The sequence below is a fragment of the Accipiter gentilis genome, chromosome W (assembly GCF_929443795.1).
Source record: "Accipiter gentilis chromosome W, bAccGen1.1, whole genome shotgun sequence".
Taxonomy (NCBI): Eukaryota; Metazoa; Chordata; class Aves; order Accipitriformes; family Accipitridae; genus Astur; species Astur gentilis.
The window spans coordinates 13,686,339-13,712,106 of record NC_064918.1 but is presented as its reverse complement, the minus strand read 5'-3'; the positions used below and the strand labels follow the sequence as shown (position 1 = coordinate 13,712,106).

Sequence of the window (25,768 nt, the reverse complement as noted above, 5' to 3'; positions counted from 1 at the left end):
TATAACCTTTACATCTAAAGCGTAAAGAAAAGATTGAAGGCAAAACCCCTGGAATACTTTCACTGATATCGAAAGAATTAACCATGCAATACAATCAGAATCTAAAACTAAGTTAGATTTCCATTTGCAGCATATCCTGTCATGGTTGTGCTGCGTGTGCTTCCAGAAGTAGGTAAAGATACTGATCTGAAACACTATAAAAACTTCAGCAAAAACTTCAATGTTCAAGCTGAGCAAAGCAGCTACAATGATTATAAAGAATTGATAGGTAGAGTAGCTGCAATGTATGATATGATATGACAAGTTTCTACCTCAACTCAAATTCTGAACTGGTAGTAAAGAGGTTGGTTTTATTTTCATCAGCCACCCACAGATCAGATTTAACTCCTGTGGAATTCCATTGGCTTCAGCAAATCCATATTATGAAATGTTTCTTACCTTCTGCAATGTTTCAAATTTTTACACATTATGATAATTAGAGGGCCAACAATTTAGTCTAGGAGTATAAACTAACACTGTATTATTTATCTGCAGGCGTTCCATATCTCCCTGTGCTAGGTGCTTTACAAAAGGACAGGAAAAGCATACAAGCCAAGTGAAATACTAGAGACAAGGGAGAAATTGTATCTTTTTAAACATAATATCAGAGACATGACTTGTAGATTTGATAGCATTCAAAAGTCTTTGCCCTTACAACTACTTTTTTAAAAGAATTTGAGGCCTTTGCAGGAAATAATGCATTTTTGACATTACAGTTTTTTTCCATAATGACAGATAACACATTTAATATTTTAAGTATTTAGATTATCCAGATCAAATATTAGCCAGGTAGTTCAGTACCAGGCACTTTGAAATAGGAGGTTCTTTGGGATAAAGCTTGTGCTTTGCCTTGGCATTAAATATTGCAGAAACAGTTTTTACCTTAGCATCATCACTGAATGCCCTAATGCCCTTTCCCATCATTCTTCAGAACATGTGTTATACTGCTTAATGATCATCCAAAACTCCATAGCTAGCTTTATTTGGATGATGCTATGTGCATGCTGGTTTAATATAATCTTTATCTATCCTTTGGGGCAAAGGACAGTATGAAAAAGAAAGAGGTCATCTCTTTAGGAATACTGCATCTGTCAACAGAAAAGGAAAACACTTTATTAAAAAAAAAGAAAATTTATGGAATTTTTTAAATCTCATTTAAGAAGTTACATATTTCACTTACTGCTGTTGCTCAATGAAAATAAAAAGAAATTCTTGTAGAAAAGACTTGCCTGTAAATGAGACAGTTGAACAGAAAGAGTTGTGTGCCTATGAATTATAGTTCCAGACTGCTTACACTCTGCCTTAAAGCTGTGTATTCTTTCTCTGTAATTGTGCAATGCATTTATATTGGAAGGCCCTCTTAAAACTGGATGATCTATTGGTTTAGGGACCTAAAAATTAATCCCACATGTGATCATGCTTTTCTAGCCCTTCAAAAAGTAACTACTGCACCATCTGTTTTGTAATAGACAATTTCAAAGAGTGCCAAGGGGAATGTTAAAGACATTGGTCAAACAGCCACATATACCTCACACACAGGAATCCTAGAGGTCATAGTGCCTCAGACAGATTCATATTTTCACTTTTTTCTCCCCATTCTTCCACCATGGAAACTCAAGGAACAGCTCTCTTTCCTCCCAAAACAGGAAAGAAATGTTTTCCAGATTATTACCAGCATTGACATGCATGAGGCCAAATTCAGACCTGAATTCAGTGGAATGACTGGAATTCACGGTGACATATCTCTTATACCTGCCCCACTTTTGGATCCTTGTAGGTTATTCCTGTTTTGTTTACTTTTAAATGAACTCAGTAGCAGGAGGATAATGCTAAACTGACTTTAGATCTGGCTGGTCACCCAAGACAAATGAAGGGTGCAACAGGTAATGAAGGGTTATTCCAGATCATGATAATTTTTATTTTTCCTGGTTATTTCAGGAAGCTTGAAGTAAAGGGATTGTGTCTGTTCTTCTAAATACAGTGTTATGCATCAATATCTCTGGTGTATAACACAGATGCACTCAGATCTAACACCAACATAACTAAATTCATCACAACAGTAAAACTGCAGTAAAAGAAGTTTTCTGAAGACTTCCTAAATATATATCTGAACTTCAGAGCAGTAACTCATAATTTATATCAAATAGTCCTGAGAAAAGTTCTAAAATGAAAACAGAAGGAAACAGAAAATCTACTAGAGGTTAGACAATCACAATCTTGTGCAGTCCTAAAGAGTCACTTTTGCTGCAGTGACATTAAATTAATCATTGGTAAAAAGAAATAAAGATTAATAATATGTCTCCAGTTCACTCCTCTTTGGTTTTCCCAGTGCATGCAGTCATGTTTTGTATCAATTCTTGTAACAAGTTATTACAAAAATAGCTTAGGACTAGCAGACTAGTGTACCTACTTATGTTTCATTGACTTTGCTGTGGTTATCTCCATTCAACAGCACATTGCAGAATCAGTGCCTTAGAATGTAAGCTTAGTGCCTGGGTATACTCAAGCTAGATCTTCAAGTTCAAAGTATGCTGCTGGCAGGTAAGAAATAAATTAATAGGAATAACAGCTTCTCACCATTTGCCTCTCCTTGGTATTATTAGAATTGAATTTCTCTTAAGCCATGTTCTATTTTGGTGGTGTAAGGGAATTCTATACAGTAAGATTTGCACTTTTTCAGTATTAAACATTATTAAAACAAAGAAAGGTTGGAAAGCAGAATAGGAAATGTCTGCTTTGGAGAGCTTCATCACAGCTTTTACAATTAAAGACCTCCAAAAGAAATATCATCTAAGAGGCTAATATACATATGGGTGTGGGAGGATGCATACACACTCGTTAACTAAAGCAAAGGCCATGGCTTAGGACAAGATTTAATTCAAAATACTAGACTCAATAAATAACAGTTAGTACTAGATGGTATATGTTGCAGCTACTCAAAATTACACTCCAAACCAAAAGCTGCAAGAAGAAAATGGTGCCCAAAAGAAGGATCCAAACCAGAAAATATGTTAAGGGAAAATCATGTGGAGCTAGCCTATAGGAATCATAGAGAAGAGATGGTTTTGAAATCCCAGTCTCTATAGAGCTAACATACCTTCTCCAGAGCTGTAGGAACATCTCTCCTCTCATTTCATTTTACATAGGTACCTGTACTCTCCCAAAAATCCACAAAACAAGCCAAACAATAAAGTAGCAATCTGAAGAAAACTCATTCTTACAAACCAAGAAGCATAGTAGTCAGAGCTCTGTTTCTGAGGCTGGTGTTCCTGGGAAAAAAGACCTCCAGAATTAAGAAGTATTTAGGGAGAGTTTTTGGTTTGGACATTCATATTACACCTCAGCTTAATTCCTGCTTTGGTTTCTTAAGAACTCTTAACCTCTTTTTATCAGTTCTAGAACACAGTTAATTGATTATCAGAGTCAAAAATCCTACTCTATTCCTGTGCCTTCTAGGCCCAAATTCTGCCTTTAACCAAGTCATACAACATAGGGCTGAAGACTGACCCAGCCTTTGAAAAATACTCAAGAATTGGCTTTGGCGAGTCATTAGTTGGAGCTCAAATAAAGAAAATCCAGAAACTCACTGGCAGTAACTCTTCTCTCCTTATTCCATAGTGAACCTAACTCTAAATTCAACTCTAAATCTAGGGATAAATGTTTGAGAGCTCGCTGTTTTTTAGGCGGAGGCTAATTTGCTCCATCTAAGCCCAGCACTCACCAACTTGACTCTAAGGACAGACACCTGTGGCACATCTTTTGCACTGGAAAAATGTACCAGCCACTTGCTAGCTACTGGCTGGGTCATACACACCTTGTCAAAGTGATCTATTTCGTTTAAGATGTATAGATCCAAAATTACACAGCCCAGAGAAAAAAAACCCCACAATCATTTTATTCACTTGACACATGCTGTCTTGAGGAGAGTTTGATTTGTAACAGTAGTTAATTAATAACTCATTTGTTCTTCACAGCAGAGGATTAAGACATGGTATACTGGATAAATGGTACAAAATACATGCTCCATGGAAGTAACTGTATTTCTATTGCACATTTTTTGAAAAACTTTATCACCTTAACTTTCATTGCACAGTAGAAAACTGTGCCATTGTCACTGCTAAAGTCAAGGATTTCTCAGCTTCTCATGCCCAGCAAGAAGGCTGGAGGAGCACAAGAAGTTGGGAGGGGACACAGCCAGGGCAGCTGACCCAAAGTGGCCAACAGGGTATTCCATACCATGTGACGTCATGTCTAGTATATAAACTGGGGGGAGTGGGGGTGGGGGGATCGCCGCTCGGGGAATAGCTGGGTGTTGGTCGGCAGGTGTTGAGCAATTGCATTGTGCATCACTTGTATTTCCCATCCTTTTATTATTACTATTGTCATTTTATTATTGTTATTATTATCACTATTAGTTTCTTCTTTTCTGTTCTATTAAACTGTTCTTATCTCAACCCACGAGTTTTACCTTTTTCCTTCCAATTCTCTCCCCCATCCCACTGGGATGAGTGAGTGAGTGGCTGCGTGATGCTTAGTTGCTGGCTGGGGTTAAACCACAACAGCCCCTGTCTTTGTATCTCAGAGGCAAGAATTGTTACATAGAAAGGTCTGGTTCCCTTCACAATTTTGAAATGACTGGATAGCAGCTCTTCTTTGGAGGACTTTTTTTTTTGCTGACAGTGTTGCATCTTGCTAGTATGGATGTTTTCCACCTGACTACCTTCCCGAATCACAAGTGCTCATTTACATACCGCAAACTCCATGTCACTGATAACAATTCCAGAGTTCCCTCTGGTTAACATGACAGAAGGAGCTACTGTTGTGAGGTTACAAGAGTTGCTTGGTAAACAGCACAGAAATAACCCTGGCCACCCACGATGATGTGGTTTCAGGGCACAGTTGTGTCATGTGGAACAATTGCTGAGGGTGTCTCTGCAGCACCTGTCACATACCCCACACCTCTTTCCTCTTCTCCCCAGTGCCAACCTGCATAAAGTTAGCTAGCATTATTCCACGGTGCTATTTTTCCATGCAGGCAATTGCTGAAGGTGTACAGTTATCCACAGGAAGACAGGTGACGTCATGCCATGGCAATCTCTGCACTAAAAGGGGACCTACCCCAGAAATCCTGTATCAGCATTTTGATGGATCTTTGGCTTTTATGTGTTATGCATACCTATTATGTGTATGTGTGGTGGATGTATAGTGTGTGCAAGGCAGTGGACACATAACATCTGCAATCATTTGCAATCCCCATCCATTGCAGGGTGTCCTGTTTTCAGCTGGGATAGAGTTAACTGTCTTCCTAGTAGCTGGTACAGTGCTATGTTTTGAATTCAGTATGCAAAGAATGTTGATAACACTGATGTTTTCAGTTGTTGCTCAGTAGTGTTTAGACTATAGTCAAGGATTTTTCAGCTTCTCATGGCCAGCCAGGGCACAAGAAGTTGGCACAGGACACAACCAGGACACCTGACCCAAAGTGGCCAACGGTGTATTCCATACCATGTGACGTCCCATCTAGTTTAGGAACTGGGAAGTGGGGGCAGGGAATCGCCACTCGGGGACTGGCGGGGTGTCGGTCAGCGGGTGGTGAGCAATTGCCCTGCGCATCATTTGTACATTCCAATCCTTTTATTACTACTGTTGTAATTTTATTAGTGTTATCATTATCATTATTAGTTTCTTCTTTTCTGTTCTATTAAACTGTTCTTATCTCAACCCAGGAGTTTTACTTCTTTTTTCCCGATTTTCTCCCCCATCCCACTGGATGGGGGGGAGTGAGTGAGCGGCTGTGTGGTGCTTAGTTGCTGACTGGGGTTAAACCACAACATAGGGACTGAGCCTATTTGAAAAATCTACCTTTTAAGGTGTTGTTCCCAAAATTACAGGCTGTGTTTGGGGGGCAAAGCCACGGTCTCCCACCCCATGCTCCCCTACCACCTCCGAGGCCGTCTCACGCCTCCGTTATCCACCCGTGCTTAACACCTGGTTTCACGGCGCGAGAAGGGCCCTGGAGCGGGGCTGCGCCACACCGCTAGGCCCGGCCTGGCGCGGCCTAGTCAGGCCTGACAGCTCCGGAGCAGGGCTGTGCCGCGCTCCCGGCCCGGGCCGCAGGGGGCGATCCAGGCCCGACGCTTCTAGTCCGGGTGCAGGCGCCGCCGGGAGCCCTTGGCGGAGGGCAGCCCACTCGGGGGCCGCGGCTCCATGCGCTGCCAGGTAGGGGCCGCTGTTCCCGGCCCGGCGGCACCTGTGGGGAGCGTTCACCGGTTAGAGGCGAGGCGGGTCTTGGGAGGGGGTGGCAGGGCTCCCTCAGTCCCTCTACCTCCGCAGGGTGCTGGCGGTCGGCGGGCAGAAGCGCTGTGCGGGCAAGGCGGGTGAGGCCTGGATGGCTGGAGCAGGGCACGGATTTGCATTGACTTACACCCCCCTCCCCCTCACAACCATAGCATGAGGAACGTGACAGAGCTTGTAGGCTTAAAAAAAAATGCTAGGGAAAGCTTTTCCTCACGCTGGTTTGGTTTCGTTTGTTTTGTTATTTTTGGAGAAGTTAATGTGCAATAGCAGTTTTTCTTCAGTAGGCCCCTGCTCCCCTGAACAGCGTTTGTTCCTCAAGCAGGTCACCGTGCAGTATTTCACCAGGAGCACGGGGCTGTGCTCAGACCTTCTCAGTGCCACAGCAGATCACCTCTCTGCAGCTCTGGGAGGAGATTGTTAAGATTCATCCAAGGTATTTGGGAAAGTTACTGCTGAGGTGCACAAAGTTTAACATGGTTTGGGGTTTTTTGGTAAATAAATAAAAAATCAGCATTTATAGCTGAGCTGGAACATGCATTGCTACTTTGTGTTGCGTTAAAGGGTAAAGGAATTTGGCAGAAAATAAACCCCCTTGCATTCCAGCTTATCCTCAGATGTCAGAGGGGCTGGGGGCAGCTAGGTTTAGTTTCTGAGTAATGTCCAATTCAGCGCTATAAGTCCAGTCACATAACTGTCATGATGACAGATGCACTTATAGCACACTGCACTCTTGACTTACCTGCATTCAACGCACTAGAATTACCAGACTTAGGGAGTTTGGTTGCATTAATGAACTATCACGACTAGATTAATGAGTAGCACAGTTTATTAAAGCAACAGTACAGGTTCTTTTGGATTGCTGGTGATAAATACACTGTCTGCAAAGCACGTGCAAATAATAATACAGTTGACTACAAGCACATAAAATTATGAAAGAAAAGAGCTCTAAAGAATTCTAAGTTTCCCGGGGAAGCACTTGGTACAGCCGAGTGTTTGAATCTTACCCAATAGGCATCCCTATGGGGGGGGAAGAGAGGTTCAGCCCATTGACTGATCCCAGAAGTCAGCGATGTCCTCCTGAGTTGCCTATAATGGTGTCTTCCCTAACATTCCTCCTCTCTTAACTACTTTTATATTTTCTTATTTTCTAGGTGGAGCTTGAGTGACTCTAGTCATACATACCTTTACTTTGATTGGTATAAAGTTCTCTCACTTTTAAAGGTATATGCTAGAGAAAATTCAGAGCACATGCTCCGTGGCGGGGTGGTTGCACCTTGGAGGTGGGTAGCTTTTGGGATGGAGGTGTGTTTTGGTATTATAATATTATAATGAGCAAAGTTCACCCAAAGGACCTGATGTTGCGTGTCAGTACCCCAGAACTGGGCACGTGTGATATAAATCAGAAGTAGGGCATTAGGTTGACAGAACCTCCATTATTTTACCTCCTTGCTTCAGTGGATTCAATGCAGGGACCAACCATTCTTGTTCCTATCGTTCCAATTCCCTATCCCTGTGATCACAGAGCCTGGCCGCAGCATCTCCACTCCGCTCCACCCTCCGTGTTGTCTCTCTTAGAGTCAGCACACCAAGTTCCCCTGGTGTTGCTAACATCTAAAAGTTGCAGGTTATGTTGCTTAGGGAACTACCATGGAACCGATTCTTTATGTGTCCACTGTATTCCACCCTGGAGGTTCATCTTCCCTTGGGGGGGGGGGGGGGGTGGGATGTCATGTTGATAAGTCACCTCCAGCAATCATCCCACACTTTGGTACCATAAAAGCAGTGAAGTTACCTTGTTCTTGTAACCTGCAGTGACCATTTTGTGTTTTGGCCAATTGCAAATGCTATAGTTTTATGTATACACTAGGAAAGACTGGATTCAATAAACACACCCAAAAGTTGGGCATGAGGAGTAGTTTAAGACATGTGGCCCATTTTCCAGGAGGACCACAATGTGGTAACTCCGCTGTATGTGAAAACAGAACACCTGAGCTGTGTTAACACCTGTGGAGAACATGAGATGTCTCAAGAAGGGATCTAACACAGCCAGGGCAATAAATAAGAGAAAATCATGATTATGTGCAGGTGTTTTTAATCACTTATTTTTAACTATACTGTTAGCAATTAGTCTGAGCTTATGGCACCCTCTGTAAGGCAGGTCAAGAATGGAACCGAAGCCCTGCTATGGGCTTCCAGCCACTCAGCCCTTACATAGGAAATAGGCTCAGCCACTTTCAACCTCCTCTGCTTTGAAAAAAAAGCATTGTTGGTTGCATTTTATAGGGAGTGTGGTCCTGAGAGTGTGTTAGGTGTGTGCCGTAAGGACCCCTGCGGCACTGGTGCTCTTTGGGGGTGTCAGCAGAAGGTCCCCCTCAGGTGAGGGAAGGTGCTCAGTCCTGTCAAGAATGAGTCTGATGAACAAAGGTGCAACACCGTTTGGAAAAAAAAATAATAAAAAAAGGCAGGCATAACAGAGATTGAGGTCCTCAGGATTTAGTGCTGAATGCACTGGAGTTTGGACTTTGGTGCCAAAGTCTTCCTTTAGGCACCACCCTTCTTTATTAGATCTACTCTCACAGGCTATGAAAAAAACACTATTTAGTAATGCAAGCTGTTTCCAAATGAGAAGCTCTAACCAAATGTTAGACCAGGGGCCTTTTCCTCAGACAGAATGAGACCAACTGTGTTTTGGGGAGGGAAGCAGTAAGGAATGAGTGTATTTTACTTTGCAGCCTATTACTCGGTGTCAGAAGCAGCAGCACTTTTGGTTACTTTGCCATAGTTTGTCAACTTTTCTTTTTATGAATGATGACTTGGAGCAGTATGTATTGTATGTGCATTTACTTCACAGCAGCCACCTTGGAAAATGCTTCTGTTCCTAGATTTTCTGGAAAAACTCAACATAATTGTAGGGCACTGACCACAGACTTCTATTCACATTGCTAATGGATATTCAAACTGCAGCTTGAGCGTACTTGACAATGCTCTTCTGTTCCACCCATTTTCCCCAATGAGTTAACTTGCAAGTGACATTAATTAGAAACCATCCTTCTAACAGGCACTTCAGTTCCATAGTTGCGCTCGTTTCCTCAGTTGCTTGCTTTACTTTCATACAGTCCCTCCCTTCAGTCTGCCCTCTGAGTCAGTGCTACTGTATTTTGCTCAGCCTGTGCCTTGCCTGCTTTTGTCTATCCGGCTGGTAAGAAATAAGATGATTTTTACTTATACCCTTTTGGTGTGCTTGCTTGTTTCTAGGCAGTACAGCTCTCTGCTGTCTGTGCCAGATTTTGTAGTCTCAAACAATAACAGTTATCACACCTGCATCTTCTAAAGTAAAATGTTGGCATTCTTTTTCTGCTGTCTTAATGGTGTTGCCCTCATACTCACTGTGTGATTGCACTTAGTCATGAAAGTGACTCCCTGCCTCATGGTATCCAGAGCTGTGGACTCTCACAACATCTCACAGATGTGAAGACCAAAAAATATATAGAAGTTCTGCCAGAAAAACCATATCTGCTCTCTTAGCATTGTTGCTACTCCTTATCAATAGCAAATTTCAGACCTGTTAAGTACAAAAGACCCAAAGCCTCATAAACTGTGAGGTTACACAAGAGCAACTCTTTGACCACCAAATCTTCATGAGATCTCACAAACAGCATCCCACAACACTTCTTGCTGTGTAAGAAAATTGCTGTCCAGCCAGACTGAATCAGGGGAACATTTCCTTCTAATCTCAAATCAGATAGTTGGTATCCTCTTGAGTTACTTACTTCTTTGTTAGAAGCTTTTAAAGTGGTTGGTTCTGATGTAGTTTATAAAGGCCTATGACGAATCCAGTTCCTGACTTCTGAAAATTATACTGAGTTGGTTTCTCCTTAGCTGCAACAAGAAAATCCAAGAGTAGGAGGTGGGTGTTTGTCATATTTTTGAAAGTATATTGGAAGCAGAGTTGCGTAAGTCTCAGTGGTATTTACCTCAGCTGCCCTAGACTGTGCACCAGTTTGTTGTTTAATGAAATCTCATGGTTAAATGCAAACGCTCTATTTAGAAACCTATTTGTGCTCCTGCCAACCCCCTTCAGGCTTGTCATCTGGGATCAAGTGGGTTTTGCTGTTCAGTAGGAGTATGTGCTTCTTGGAGATCAGCTCCTGGTCCTGCAGCCCAGAGACAAGGTTGCCATCATCCCATCAATTAGTGGAGGCTGAATCTGTCCAAGCTCTGTTAAGTAGGTATCACTTCTTGCTTAGTTTCCTATGGAGTGTCATCCTATGCTAAAATATCTCATGGATTCTGTATAATCTTCCTATAATTTTTTTTTTGTTGTTTAGGTTCAGAGATGTGATTGCAATTCTTTCCCTCCATCCCCAGTACTCTTTTGAAAGAGCATAACTTGTGTTTCCTGCTGGAGAGAAACATTGTGCTGACCAAAAACTATAAGCTGGTGCACCAATAAATGATTAACACACATGTAGTAAACGGAAGAAAATTGCCAGAGAGGTCAGGCATTGTTTCATTGTTTTGAATTTGGGGTTTAGGTCTTGTTATTCTTTAGTAGTTGTTTCTGGTTGTCAGTAGATATCCAGCTTGCCTAAATAAGATAATAATGAAAAACCTCCTGACACTTTTTAACAGAAAAGATGATACAGAAAAAAGAATTGACTGCTGCTTAAAAAAAATATTTTTTTTTTTGTTGCTGTCAAAGGAACAGGTGTCCTTAGAATAGCTTCATTTCTTTACAGGCTTTCAAGTGCCAGTGCATGTATTTACTGCAGCTTGTTCCATTGCTGCTGCTCAAAATACTTCTTTTCCTCCTTGTTCTTAGATGAACTGATGACTGGTGTCTACTTGGAGAAATTAGAAGTGTCTCCTGTGTCACTGAAACAGACCAATAGTATGAGGACCTGAATGTCCTGGAGAGCATATTAAACTTTAGGATTAGAACCCCAATCTCTGTTTATCAGAAATCTCTGTTTTAAACTGTGTTTGTTTTCAAGGAGAAGATAGGGAGGAGGGGCTGACAATTTTACCACAGATTTACTAGCACAGTGGTCCATGCTGGTTGATTGTACTGTTAAACTGGGGCCTCACACTAGTTCTAGTTTCATCCTACTGGACCAGACTTTCCTACCAGGAAGGAACCTGTATGCATTAGAAACCAGGTCATCACTTGATATTTGCAGTTAATACTCTCTCAGCAAGTCTGCTGAGAAGTGAATTTGCCATGGAGACTGGTCTCTTGGGGTAAGTAGATGGTGCCTGTTTTCTGAATAAATTGGGGCATCAGCACTGAAGTTGGCAAATGCTAGTATCACCAAAACAACAACAAAGTCTGTTTGGTTTCAGCCTTTCTAGTGAGCTATGGGTGTAAGTGAAGATGTGCCAAAAGATTTTATTCAGCTCAAGTCTGAAAAGCAATCTGTAGATGAAGTGTCAGAGCTGGTCATTTAACCATACTGTGTGGCAGTGTCTCTGTTCATTGGTGAGTTTAATGTTTCTGAGCTGGATCTCTGGGTGTGTTAATAGTCTAATAAATGGAACCTAGATTGTCCACACCCCAAACTTGTGCTTCTCAAATAAATAAATTCCTGGACTGAACCCAGGACATTTAGAAAACACATTCTGAATTATTTAGAACAAGACCATGGCAGCTCTTAAACAGTTGCACTGGGACAAAGTGGTGAGAAGCTTCCCTGCTAGTGTGGCTATCCTAGGGCTGAACAGGACAGAAGCTCTGGAGTACAGGACTGCTTGGGAGCTATTCTCCCATCCCCTAGGACACAGCTTATTCAAGGTGGGAAGTGGGATGTTGTGGCTATGCAAACCACAGATCCACATCTGTATGAAAGCTGCTGCAACTCAGATCTTGGTTGAAAGCAAAGTATTATTTTACCCATGGGCTGGTGAAGGTCAAGGCTGATGGCTCTGTCGTGTTGCTTAATGTACATGGTACAGATCTTGAAACCCCTTTGTGCTCAAACCTTAGTGCCACTGGTCTCCTAAATACTGAGCACTTAAATGTTGCATGGGCAAATCCAATAATAGTGCCTTAGCAGTTGCCACAGAAGATGTCCCAGCCTTGGGCATTACAGATTGGAGACTTGTAAAATCTGTAGACTACATTCTTCCTTGTATATTATAGATTTTTCTTGTTCAAAGAATCTCTTTATGCAGCCATGATTAGGGGAGGTCATTTATGTTTCCACAGTGGTGACCTTGGCTATAGTGGGAGATCCTGGGTTTTACTCAGTATATGTTGGTGCTTTTGGTTGATAACTTATTTGTGTTTAGGTACTATTGTTACTGATTTGTTATTGATTTGTTATTAGAATTAATCATATTCAATTTTAATAGGAATGTAGAATTATAAGAAATATTTTAGCAAAAACTATACATATCTATTACATTCTACACATTTAACCATGGGAGTGTTAAGTTTGAAATATAGTCATAGGAACTTAGGAACTTTAGAAAATGTACTATGTGTAACCATAAGAATTTGAGTATTGTCTAAAATCATTTAAGCACAGAAACTTTGACAAAGATTTGTTGATCAGTAGTGTTTTGTTTTAAGAAACTAAGGAAACCGTTATGGACACCAGTTTGCTGCTTGGAAACCCCTTACCCTTCCCACCTCGATCTAATTATCGAGGATTCCAATCAGTAGAGTTAAGTGAGATTAACCAATGATTGTTTTAACATAAGAATATTAATGAGATGGTGTGACGGAAGGACCAATCATTAGAAAGGTTATATTTAAGAATAGACATAGTATGCATTTTTATGTAAATTAATATAGATGATGGTGAGAATCGTACTGCGCAGAATCACCTGAGAGGTCAGGAAGCGGACAAGTGAGGAAGACTATGAAAGACCACCAGAGGCCTTCACTGCACCTGCGTAAAGGACATTTGCATATGCTAATAACTTCCCAGAAATCTAATGGATATGTATAACCCTTCTTGGAAATCTAATGAATATGAATGAATAAGTTTACTATAAGGTACATGATTTTGGTGTGCAGGTGTGCGTGGGTTTTTTTGAGAGGACTCACCTGCGCACCCGGCCATCAATAAAGAAGTGTCTGCTTATCTACACTAAATTGGTGTTGATAAGTTCTTTATTCCGAGTTTTTCGGCAACACTATGAGAAATAATTTTGAAGGGAAAAAAGTGATTCACTTAGAGTATGAAGTGTATACTTCAATGGCAGACACCGAAATAAAGAAAATCTGCAGAGATGTTAGAAATGGCTATCAGTCAAACATATTGCAGTGCACCATAGACTTGGGTATGTATGGCCAGACCACACCCTTCTGCAAGTCGAATATAATCCTCGTCTGGTGCATGGTTGTGCTTACATAGCTGCAGGATATGCAGGAGTCCATATAAACTGCAATGCAGTAAAGCTAGCTGGAGGATCAAGCTCTTGCTGCACAGCTAAGTTTCAGAAATAGTCTTTTCCAAAATGTGTGTTTTGGTAGCATTTCCTGGAATCCATATTTAGACTGCAGGAACCTTGATGCTGGTGTGATGGTTTGAAAGTGGAGAAGGGATTGAGATCTGTATTAGGTTTGTGTAGCGGGAGAGAGGGCTACAGGGGTGGCTCCTGTGAGAAGCTGCTAGAAGCTTCCCTGGCTCCAAGTCGGACCCACCTCTGGCCAAGGCTGAGCCCATCAGCGACGGTGGTACCGCCTCTGCGATAACATATTTAAGAAGGGGAAACCTGCAGCGGAGAGGGGAGTGGGATGTGAGAGAAACACCTATGCAGACACCAAGGTCAGTGAAGAAGGAGGGGGAGGAGGTGCGCCAGAGGAGGTCATTCCCTTGCAGCTTGTGGTGAGATGGCAGGCTGTCCCCCTGAAGTCCATGGAGGCTAATGGTGGACCAGATGCCCACCTGCAGCCTGTGGAGGACACCACGCTGGAGCAGGTGGATGCCCCCAAAGAAGGCCATGACTCCGTGGGAAGGCCTGCGCTGGAGCAGCCTGTGTATGAAGGACTGGACCCCATGGAAGGGACCCGCGCTGGAGCAGCCTGTGTATGAAGGACTGGACCCCATGGAAGGGACCCACGCTGGAGCAGTTTGTGAAGAACTGCAGCCCATGGGTGTCATGGTTTCAGCCCAGCCGGCAACAAAGCACCACACAGCTGCTCGATCACTCTTCCTGCCCCCCTCCGGTGGGATGGGGAGAAGAATCAGAAAGGAGAAAAGAAAAAGAAAAAACGGAACCTCAAGGGCTGAGATAAGGACAATTTAATGGGACAACACAAAAAGAGAAGTTATGTTGAGGATTTCTTGGCTGGGCGAGGGCATCTGAGCAATCCAGCCGTTAGGTAGGAACGAAGCATAAGTTTACAAAGTGCTGGAGCAGACAAGGACACTGTGTCCTTGTACGCTGGGAAAAAGGAAGATAAGAAGAGCCTGACAAGCAACTCCTGGATGCCAAAGAATGAGATAAGTAACTGCTGGACACCTCGTGAAGAAGCTTGCACAGCCAATAGAGGTTAAGATAGTGTCGCGTGAACTGGGGTATTGGACCAATTAGAGTATTGTATAAGGCGCATGCACAAGCACGTAAGGTATATAACTGTCGCGGTAGAGACGGACACAACAAGTAGTGGATCATGCAAAATGGCTACTTTATTGTTCTAACACACCTTTTTATACCCTTCTTTAGAGTATGTGTTAGTATATGATTGGTTTGGTTAGTAACTAACAATTCATGATTGGGGAGTTCGTTAGGACGGTTCTTCTTATCACTATCTTGTTTTTGTACCGGTCTTCTCGGATCTTTCCAGACTCTTCAAGGATATACTACAAGCTGCTCAAGGTCGCGCTGTTCTCAAACTGTCAGGAATTCCGTAGACTCGTTACATTCCCCGACAATTCCCCCTTTTTGTATTTGTGCTAAAAATATTGTCCTGGCTGCCCTCTGCAGGGCCCTTTGCAGAAGGCTGAAAGGACAGGGCAACATTAGGAGCACAGTTATCACAACCAAGATAACTACCCCCACAGTCTTGAGCAGAGATACCAACCATCCAGACAATCCCCAACCCTCGAACATCTTTGTCAGCCAATCTAATTCATCGCTTTCTGTCAGCTTCCTGACTCCCTTCTTTAATTGCTGAATACTACTCAAGATGGATTCTGAATGGTCAGACAGATTCATACAACACATCCCTTCAAACTCATCACAACCGTGTCCTTGTGCTAAAAGCAAGAAATCAATCGCAGCTCTATTTTGTAGCGTAGCATGTCTAACACTACCGACATCAGTTAGAAGGTCACTTAAAGCTAAAGAGGTAGCCTTAGATTGCTTACTAAGCCAACATCCTAACTTATTTAAAGTTCTTAAGGCATTTGCAACGCCAACTCCTGGTGCCAATATGGAGGCTGTTAAAATCTGGCCTCGATTCCAAAATTCAATGTCATCTTGACAGGAACTGCTAAACTGATGAACAGACCTTTGGACTCGTCTATGCTTTCGAGTCATGTTCAGAATCATTAACATATTTGGTGTTAATAATGTGAGGCGTCCGAGGCTACACGGGCCTCCATTCAGTTTAGATGGAAGGCCTCCCCAGGCACGGTCTCCACAGATTAGAAACACGCCAGGAGGTAGCGCAAGAGGAACAACAGAAGATCGCGAAGCATTAGGTGCGGTATAATTACACCATGCAGTTGCATTGCGATAGAGAATACTAGTTGCATTAACATTTTGACCCTGGTGAGCAATATTGCTATAAGAGTAATTAAAGAACACACAAGCATCCATCATTACAGATCCTAATAATTCTAACTCTTCGGGTTCCTGGGTGACTGGCAAAAGATGCGCATACACACGATCCCAGTTTTTTGTACAACTTTTTGGAGAATCACAGAGATTCGGGATCTGCAGTGGGTTCGGCCAGGTGTCCACGGGTAGTCCTACCAAGCATGTAGAGAATGGATTTTCAGGGGTTGCGGTGGCAAGACACAAGGTGTCCTGATGTGTCATGTTTGCTAAAGTGACCCAAACATTTTGTTTAGGTTGTGAGATCACCCATCCTTCACCCTGAGGCAGGTTCCAATACAGGCCGAACACACCGAGCAGGAACCCAGTGAGGACCAGCATCTGTGGAAACACAAGCATAACCCCTTCCCCAGGTTAATAGCTCACATGGTCTACTCCACTGACAAGTAACTAAATCTTTAACATGTACTTTGATACCCTTTTGTAAATTCTGTGTTGAACAGAGAGAAGAGAAATGTTGAAAAAGAGGAGGTAGGGAAGAATTGTCCCCATAATGGAGAATGTTAAGAACATAAACTGCTTTATCTAAACATGCCTGTGGTGGTTCCCCAACCATTCCCCCTTTTTGTTTTTGAAGCTGCTGCTTCAGTGTGCCATGTGCACGCTCAACAATTGCTTGTCCTGTGGGGGAGTGGGGAATTCCTGTGACATGAGTACCACCCCAGAGATTAAAAAATGTTTGAACTTTTCGTGAAGCATATGTCGGGCCATTGTCTGTTTTAATTTGGCGAGGCACCCCGAGCATAGCGAAAGCCTTCTGGAAATGCCGAATTACATCTTTTCCTGTTTCTCCATTATGTGCTGTTGCTACCAAAGCATGAGAATAAGTATCAATAGAAACATGAACATATTTTTGTCTGCCAAATTCATTAATATGAGTAACATCAGATTGCCAAATCTGTAAAGCTTGTATACCTCTGGGATTAGTACCAAAATACGCTGGAGTGTGAATTCCTTGACAATCAGGACAAGCAGCTACAACAGAACGAGCTTCAGCATGGGACAGACCAAATTACCTTCATAAAGCTCGAAAACCTTGATGAAAAAATTGATGTGATAACATAGCTTGTTGCTTGATGTTAGGAACAGTAGCCAAAGCCATAGCAGAAGCAAGAGCATCCGCTCTGGCATTACCTTCTGTGTAAAAACCTGGTAAATTGGTATGACTACGGATATGCATGATAAAATAAGGTTCTGTTCATAATTGAATACTTTTCCAAAGTTCTAAAAGCACATCAAATAATAATTGATTGTCTGACATGGTCAAAGCCACTTTGTCTAGTCGAGAAACTAAATTAGCTACATACACTGAGTCAGTTACAATATTTACAGGAGTAGAAAAAATAGAAAAGGCAACAGCCATTGCACGCAGCTCTACTATTTGTGGAGAACCATTTTGATGTACCACTTTGCTGTTCCAATTGTTGTTCTCGTACCATACTACTGCTGCTTTACCTGTTTTTCCAGAACCATCTGTGAAGACAGTAGGGCCTTTCACAGGTTCCGGCTGGCTTAAGTTTTTCTGACCAAATGGTATTTCTCGAGCAAATTTCAGGAGCGGGTGCGATGGTAGATGATACGAGATCTGTCTTTGAAAACCCGCCATAGCCGCTTGCAGCTCGTAATTGTTCTCCAGACACCATTCAAAGTACCAATTTTGAACAGGTAAAACAATCGTAGCTGGATCACGTCCTGTTAGTTCTACACATCGTTTTCTGGCTTTTATGATTACATCAGCAATAAGTTCAAACAAGCCAGGAGCAGTTTTTCGTGGCCGGAATGACAAAAACATCCATTCTAAAATATGTAATGGGTCATCCCACTCAGAATTCCACTGCACCAAAGCACCAAATGGCACAGTTTTGTCAATTAGTACAAAGAATTGTACCAATTGAGACAGATCAATTTGAGAAACAAATTTCTTGTGTATACATTGTTCCACCCTGTGAATTACATTTAATGCTTCCTTATTTAATATTCTGGGTTCTGTTGGATCATTGGAATGTTTTAATAAGTCCAATAGAGGTTGTAACTGTGAATTGGTCAGTCCAAGATAGGGCCTGATCCAGTTCAAGGATCCCATTAATTTCTGTACATCATTGAGTGTCTTAACTGCAGGGTTAAGTTTCACAGGTTGGGGCACAACCTGCTTATTTGTAATTGTCATTCCCAAGTATTTCCAGGGTGCTATTTTTTGCTCTTTTTCAGGGGCAATAACTAACCCATATTGTTGTAGTGAATTCGTGGTCAAATTGTTCATGCCATTCAACTGCTCCTTGTTGTCTGATGCTAACAGAATGTCATCCATATAGTGATAGCAATAACTAGTAGGGAATTTTTCCCGTACAGGTGACAGAGCTTGTGCAACAAACCATTGACAAATGGTTGGTGAATTTTTCATGCCCTGTGGCAGAACTCTCCATTGATATCTTTTTGCCGGTTCTGCATGATTGATAGAAGGCACAGAGAATGCAAAAATATTTTTTTTTAATTTTTTTTTTTAGTCTTGGGAAGGTAATGGAATTGTAAAAAAAACCCAATCCTTAAGGTCCATGACAATGAGTTCCCAATCTTGAGGGATCATGGCAGGTGAGGGCATGCCTGGTTGCAAAGCCCCCATCGTGGCCATGACAGCATTGACTTGCCACAGGTCATGCAAAAATCGCCATTTGCCTGATTTCTTTTTTATCACAAACACTGGAGTATTCCACGGACTATGAGATGGTTCAGTATGTCCGGCAGCCAGTTGTTCGGCTACCAATTCTTGCAGGGCGTTTAATTTTTCAAGTGGTAGGGGCCACTGATCCACCCACACAGGGTTATTTGTTAACCAAGTTAAAACAAGCATGGGTTGTCTAACACCCTGCAGCACAGTGGCCCCCGTTAAAAATCTGTGATAATTCTCACCCCCCACTGCGACAAGCAATCCCTCCCCCATAAATTGAGGGGAGCTGCCATCACATATGGTTTAATAACTGCTTGTTGGCCCTCAGGATTGGCAATCGGAACCGGAGTGGCTGCTATCTTTGCACGTGTGCATCCTCCCAGCCCCACTACTCCCATACCAGCCTCCTCTGTTGGCCAGGTAGACGGCCACAGATAATCGGCAATAATAGTCACATCAGCTCCGGTGTCCAGGAGCCCTGCAAGCCTTACTGTAGTCGGAGATCTTCCGTGATTCGACAGTGTGCACGTCATATGTGGTCAGGATGATGAGACAGTCTGAGACCAGCAGACCTGAGGGGGTCCCGTGGAGCCGAAGCCTCCATCGCATCGCAGTCGCTGTTCTGCTTTTGAAATAGAACTCGAAAAAGGAACAAGTTGAGCAATGCGAGTACCTTTAGGGATTGGTACTGGTGGGTAGGGGGTCGAAATCATCGCGCAAATTTGACCTGTAAAAGCAGCATCAATAACTCCCACATGCACGATTATTCCATTCAACGTGCTACCTGATCTTCCCGGTAGCAATGCACTCAGTCCCCGTCCTATAGGACCCCTTACATTAAGAGGGACCTTAACGATGTCTTTCGTGACTAGAGTTACCGTGTCGGCGGTGGATACATCCAGCCCTGCTGAGCCAGCTGTTGCGGCTGACAATTGTTCACAGAGAGGAATTGGCCGGCTGTCGGGAGGGGATTTGTTCTCCTCGCGTGCCCTCTCGCACTCGTTTTGCGGTTTCCCTGTAGTGGCTGCCCATTAGCATGAAATTTGGAACGACACTGTTTGGCAAAATGTCCTAATTTTCCGCATTTCTTGCAAATAACCTCCGGTGAGTGGTGCACCGGATGTTTATGTGGTGATGTTTTGTGTGGAGAAGTTACATCGATGTGCCCTTCACTGCCACACCCAGAGCACTTTCCAGAATTTCTCATAGCATTGGCTAGGGTGGTCACCGTGTGTTCCAGTGTCCCAACTTTAGAACATGCAGCTACCATGTCAGGGACAGAAGGATCTCCTGGCAGAGCCTGTATGATCTTTTGACAGTCCTCATTAGCATTATCTTTTACCAACTGTTTGCATAGCATTTGTCTTAAGACCCCATCTTCTACCTGTTTTTCCAGGGCAGCAGATATTTTTTCTACAAATTGTGAAAAGGGTTCTGTGGGGCCTTGGCGGATAGTGATGTATTTTTGCTTTGGAGCTGCCATATCCATGGTTCACTTTATTGCCATAAGGCCTATATTTTGGGCTTGTTTGAGAGCCATCGGAGGCCATGTAGCCTGCAGCTGAGGGTTACTATACTGCCCTTCACCAAGCAAAGCATCCTCTCCAAGGCCTAATCTCAGGTCACCCTGTGGCAGTCGTGAATTATGCAGCGCCCCTGTGCGTGCCATCTGCCTCCAGGTGGATTGAAATACTTGCAATTGTACGGGCTGAAACAGCACTTGCGCAAGGTGCATAATGTCATACGGACACAGGAGATCTGTGCTGATTATACGAATAAGCTGCATTACCTCAGGAGACTTGATTCCAAATTTTTGTACTTTATTCTGCAAATCCTGCACTACTCTCCAGCCTATGGGATTGTGCTCATCGTGCCGGTTTGTGCCTGCAGCAGCTTTGTAAACAGGAAATGTAACAGGAGCCTCTGCTGTGTTATCCAGAGGCTTTAGAAATGCAGGTGTTAGAGAGCACGGGCTGAGGCGTTCTACTAGATCCCAGTTGCCAGAGTCAGCAACATATCTTCTAACTCCCTCCCAAAATTGATCAGGGGATCTCGGGACCACAGTTACTGTGGACGGAGGGAGAGTCCATGGCAGGGGTTCTTTCGGTATGGTTTTATCTGCGAGCTGCAGAGATCGCATAGCGTCAATTAGAGATCTTTCTGCCTCAGTTTCATTTTTGCTCTCACTTTCCGTTCGGCCCTCACATTTGGTTTGACTCTCACCATCCTTTCGGCCCTCACCTTCATTACGGCCCTCACTTTCCGGCTCAGTGTTAATCGCCACATTTTTCTCCTTGGGGGGGCTGATGGAGTCACCCCTTCCGCTGCCGCACCAGTAGGTGAGGAGGGCCCCTCATCGCCCAGTAAAGTAATTAATGGCGTAGGAGGAGGAGGTGAATAAGGGTATGATCTGATTTCGCTCGTGAGGGGTTTTCTGCCTGCAACTGCTGATATTGCAGCATTGGCCGTAGCTGTTACTTGAGCCGAAGCTTTTTCCGTGTTAACATTTTCTGATTTCTCATCTTTCTTTTGCTGATCTTTCGCATCACATTCTGCTTTCCAGTCTTTCAGAGTCTCAGTTAATAAACGCCATATGACAGCCAACTCGCACAGGTTTTTCTGCCCTTTAGAGATCTCATCAAACATTTTCAAGGCCACAGACTGCCATGCTCCCACACTAAACGCAGTAAGTGTTGTGGCTGTAAAGCCTTGGGTCTTACACCATAATAAAATCCTTCTCAGGTTTTATTCGGAGGTTTTAACCCCTTTTCTTTTTAATAGGGCTTTCCAGGTAGACAAAATTGTCTCCTCTTCCTTAGTTAATTGCTGCCCCATTCTAACAGTTTAGTCCCCGGTGGCTCACCTTATTAGGTGTCTAGGCTCAGGTCCGGACCAGGCAGATTCCACTGCTCTCAGCTTCACCGGGCTCCATCTCCGCAGCTGTTCTCGCTGCCGGTATACTCTTTTGCAGCTCTCGTCGCCACTGGTATACTTCTCGCTAGTGCTGGATTTATCGTCGTTAGATGATCTGTTCGCTCAGGCGCATCGGGGTCACCATTTGTCGCGGTAGAGATGGACACGACAAGTAATAGATCACGCAAAATGGCTACTTTATTGTTCTAACACACCTTTTTATCCCCTTCTTCAGAGTATGTGTTAGTATATGATTGGTTTGGTTAGTAACTAACAATTCGTGATTGGTGAGTTCGTCAGGACGGTTCTTCTTATCACTACCTTGTTTTCGTACTGGTCTTCTCAGATCTTTCCAGACTTCTCAAGGATATACTACAAGCTGCTCAAGGTCGCGCTGTTCTCGAACTGTCAGGAATTCCGTAGACTCGTTGCATCCCCCAACACTAAAGGTACCAGAATAGCACAATTAGTTCCATTCAGGTCGTGTGTTCCGAACCCAGGTGAAGTACAACGTGGAGATGGTGGATTCGGCTCCACAGGGAAACCGCAGGTATACTTTGCCATGGACACAACAAGAGGTAAACCAGAAAAGGTAGTGCAATTGGAAGGGCCTGACGGAGTTATCGTCAAGAAACCGATGACAATCAATACAGGAGCTGATGTTACGATTATTTCACGATGCATCTGGCCTCCATCATGGCCATTGATCAATCCAAATTTTGGTATTGCAGGGATAGGGGGCACACAAGCCACCTTAGTAAGTCAGCTACCTATTACCCATTTGTGTTCCCCGACGGTGAACACGTTACTATGCGTCCGTATATCATGACTACCCCACCTGAATTGTTTGGCCTCATAGGCCGTGATTTATTGAGCCAAATGAAGGCAATGTTAGTGACCCATCCTTTTTAGGAGCGGTCACTGAGGGGCAGCCAATCCTGAAAATTAGCTGGAAAACAGATGAGCCTGTTTGTATTGATCAGTAGCTGCTAAATTCTGAAAGGCTGCAAAAAATACAGGAGTTAGTTGAGGACCAATTGAGAGTGGGACATGTTGTTCCTTCTACTAGTCCATGGAATACACCAATATTTACCATTCCCAAGAAAAGTGGGAAATGGAGACTGTTACATGATCTCAGAGCTGTGAATGCGGTGATGCACAGTATGGGAGTCCTGCAGCCAGGTTTGCCATCTCCAGTTATGCTTCCAGAAGAATGGGATTTGTTAATTATAGATCTAAAAGATTGTTTTTTCACCATTCCCTTGCACCCAGATGACGCTGAACAGTTCGCCTTTTCGGTACCATTGATTAACAAGGCAGAGCCCTATAAGAGATACCATTGGGTCATGTTACTGCAATTGTTACTGATTTGTTATTGATTTGTCAGAGTTAATCATATTTAATTTTAATAAGAATGTAGAATTATAAGAATTTTAACAAAACGATACATATCTATTGCATATTATATATTTGGCCATGGGAGTGTTAAGTTAGAGATGTAGTCATAGGAACAAAGTGTAGACATTCGTCTGATCACCCCGTGGGACTCGGCACAGGGTCCACCATACCCTGGGCCACAGAGCACTGACACCAATATGAGGATGCTGCAAATGGCGTTTATTCAACTGCGTCACGCCCTTACATACTGTCTGTCGGTCATCCCGCCTCCCTTAACCCTTCTCTTTCCGTACATCGCGAGATCTTCCGAGCGCCAATCCCTACAAGTCCCCCCTCACTATGGCGGATGACCGACGGTACAAACTGGCGTTACAGCTATAAGTGATCCCATCACCTCATGGTAATTCGTGTACTGGTGGGTACCCGCACTCTGTATAAAGAGTTTCCGCACGCAAACAGTCAGTGCTGGTATCCCACAACAAACCATAATAACCACCACCAAAAAAAAGGATTCCAAATAGGGTCAACGTTTTTCAGTCAATCAAAGACAGGAGCCATTGCCAGGTCGACGAGAGGAGATTGTCAAGCCACTGTCACCTGCCTCCTGTAATTGATTGGCTTTGTCTAAAAGCATATCATAGTCCCCCGCTTATGGGGTACACACAGCGGTTGCTGTAAAGTGGATCTGCGGTGTTCAAAACATCGGTCACACCATTTTGATGCTCGGCTGGTGTGTCTCCAGAGTTGTTGTCCACAGCGGTCATACTTGACAAGCACCCAAGGGTCACAACGACCACAGTGCAGGTACTTAGATGATCTTCTGAACGGCATCCTGCAAAATAACTCACAACAAATCGTTATTGACTGAGGTCTGGTTTCAACCACCGTGACGGCACCCAGCGCACACGTGAGTCTGGGTGCTCTGATGACTGTACTGCAGCATACCCTCTTCCCTGTGTCACCAAGCGCCTCCCACCTTCCCACTTTCCTGTTTCTGGGTCTTTCTTGTTGGGTCTCAACTAGTGCTGCTTGTAATCTGTTTGTCCAAGCTTCTTTCTAAATCAAGAAAAAGGTGTGAGTCAAAATCATACTGCAAAACTGTCGCGAATCCCAGGGAGTCAGTGAACCTGAAAAAAACACATCTAAAAGAGAGTCTGTCATGGGATGTCCTAAGCCGTAATCATCCACGGTCTTCTTCACTTGTTGCAAAAGCTTGCTATCTAACGGAGACCACTCCACCCCTACACCACCTGGACCAGCTCGGACTGGGCAAACTAAAGGGGGTCCTTCAAAACGTATGCCGTCCATAACACATTCCTTTGCTACAATTTTCCAGTCTGGCAACGTGATCTTTGGTGAATCGGGAACTCCTTTCTGTTCCCCAGCTGCTTGTAGCAGCTGCCGCTGTTGCTTCACCTGCTCCTGTATCTCCTCTACTACTCGCTGCAGCATCTGCAGCGGATCTGTAGCTGGGTCGGGCGCAGGTATTAAAGGCATAGGCGTTGCCTTTTCACTGGCTGCTGCCGACTGCGCCTTACAGCCGGAGATAGCCTTTTGTTTTACCGCTGCGTGCGGCGGACGACAGCGGTTTCCGCCCACCAGTTGCCACGCCTCCTCTAACTGTTGAGCCGACTCCTCGATTGAGTCCGGACCACTCTCTTCCTCTTCCGCTACGCGCGTAAGAGGGGGTGTCCTGACTTTCCTTCCTCCTTCCTTTGGCCGTGCTCCGCCTCTCCCGACCTCCGGAGAGACATCCGGGGAGAAAGCGGATGTCGGCGCCATCTTAGGGTGCGCTTGTGGCGCGGTTCGCAAAACACGTCCCGGCACCCAATCCTCCGGATCATACAGGGGAACCGCTCCCTCCTCTGCCTGCTCCTTTTCCGATCCCTTCATCACCGCCCTCTCCGCCTCCTCTAGTCTCTGCCTCTCCTTCTCCCGTCTCCTTTGCTCAGCCACGGGTTCCTCTGCCTCCTGAATTAACTGTCGCTCTTTCTCCCGCTCCTCCTCTCTCGCCCGTTCACGCTCCCGTTCAAACTCCTCCCAAGGGTATCCCGGTGGTTCGGCCGGTGCCGACGGCTGCACTGGGAGCACCAGAGGCGTCTGCTCCGCTACCTCCGTCAGCCCTTCTGTCCGCGCCTCCCCATCCGCCTGCACGCCCCGCTCCGCCTGCGCGTGCATCAATCTCTTTGCTTCCTTCCATGTTAAGCCCTCCTCCCGCACTTTCCTGAAAATCGCCCTAATCCGCCCCCACGTCTTTAACTCCGGACCATGCTGCGTCGCCATAGCCCGTTCCGCTAAAGCCGCGGTGCATTTCGGCCAGCACTCAGGAGACAATATGTCCCCCGGGCGCTCTATCGCTTCCTCTTTCAGGAGCCGCTCTAGGCAAGCTTTCGCTTCTTTTTGTCCCATAGGGATTTTTACCTCTCTAGAGCATGAGTCCAACACCTTCAGGACTCCTTCCATGCCTGGCCAGGCCTTCGATTACGCCCCGCGTAATCCGCCGATGTCCAATCACGTCAGGGTCACCACTTGTAGACATTCGTCTGATCACCCCGTGGGACTCGGCACAGGGTCCACCATACCCTGGGCCACAGAGCACTGACACCAATATGAGGATGCTGCAAATGGCGTTTATTCAACTGCGTCACGCCCTTACATACTGTC

The 25,768-nt window shown here is 44.2% G+C and overlaps 1 pseudogene; it reads left to right on the top strand.

The window, feature by feature from the left end:
- The first annotated feature begins 11,694 nt into the window (after nucleotides 1–11,694).
- Nucleotides 11,695–25,768, top strand: part of LOC126035391 (molybdopterin synthase catalytic subunit-like) — a 40,656-nt pseudogene continuing 26,582 nt past the window's right edge.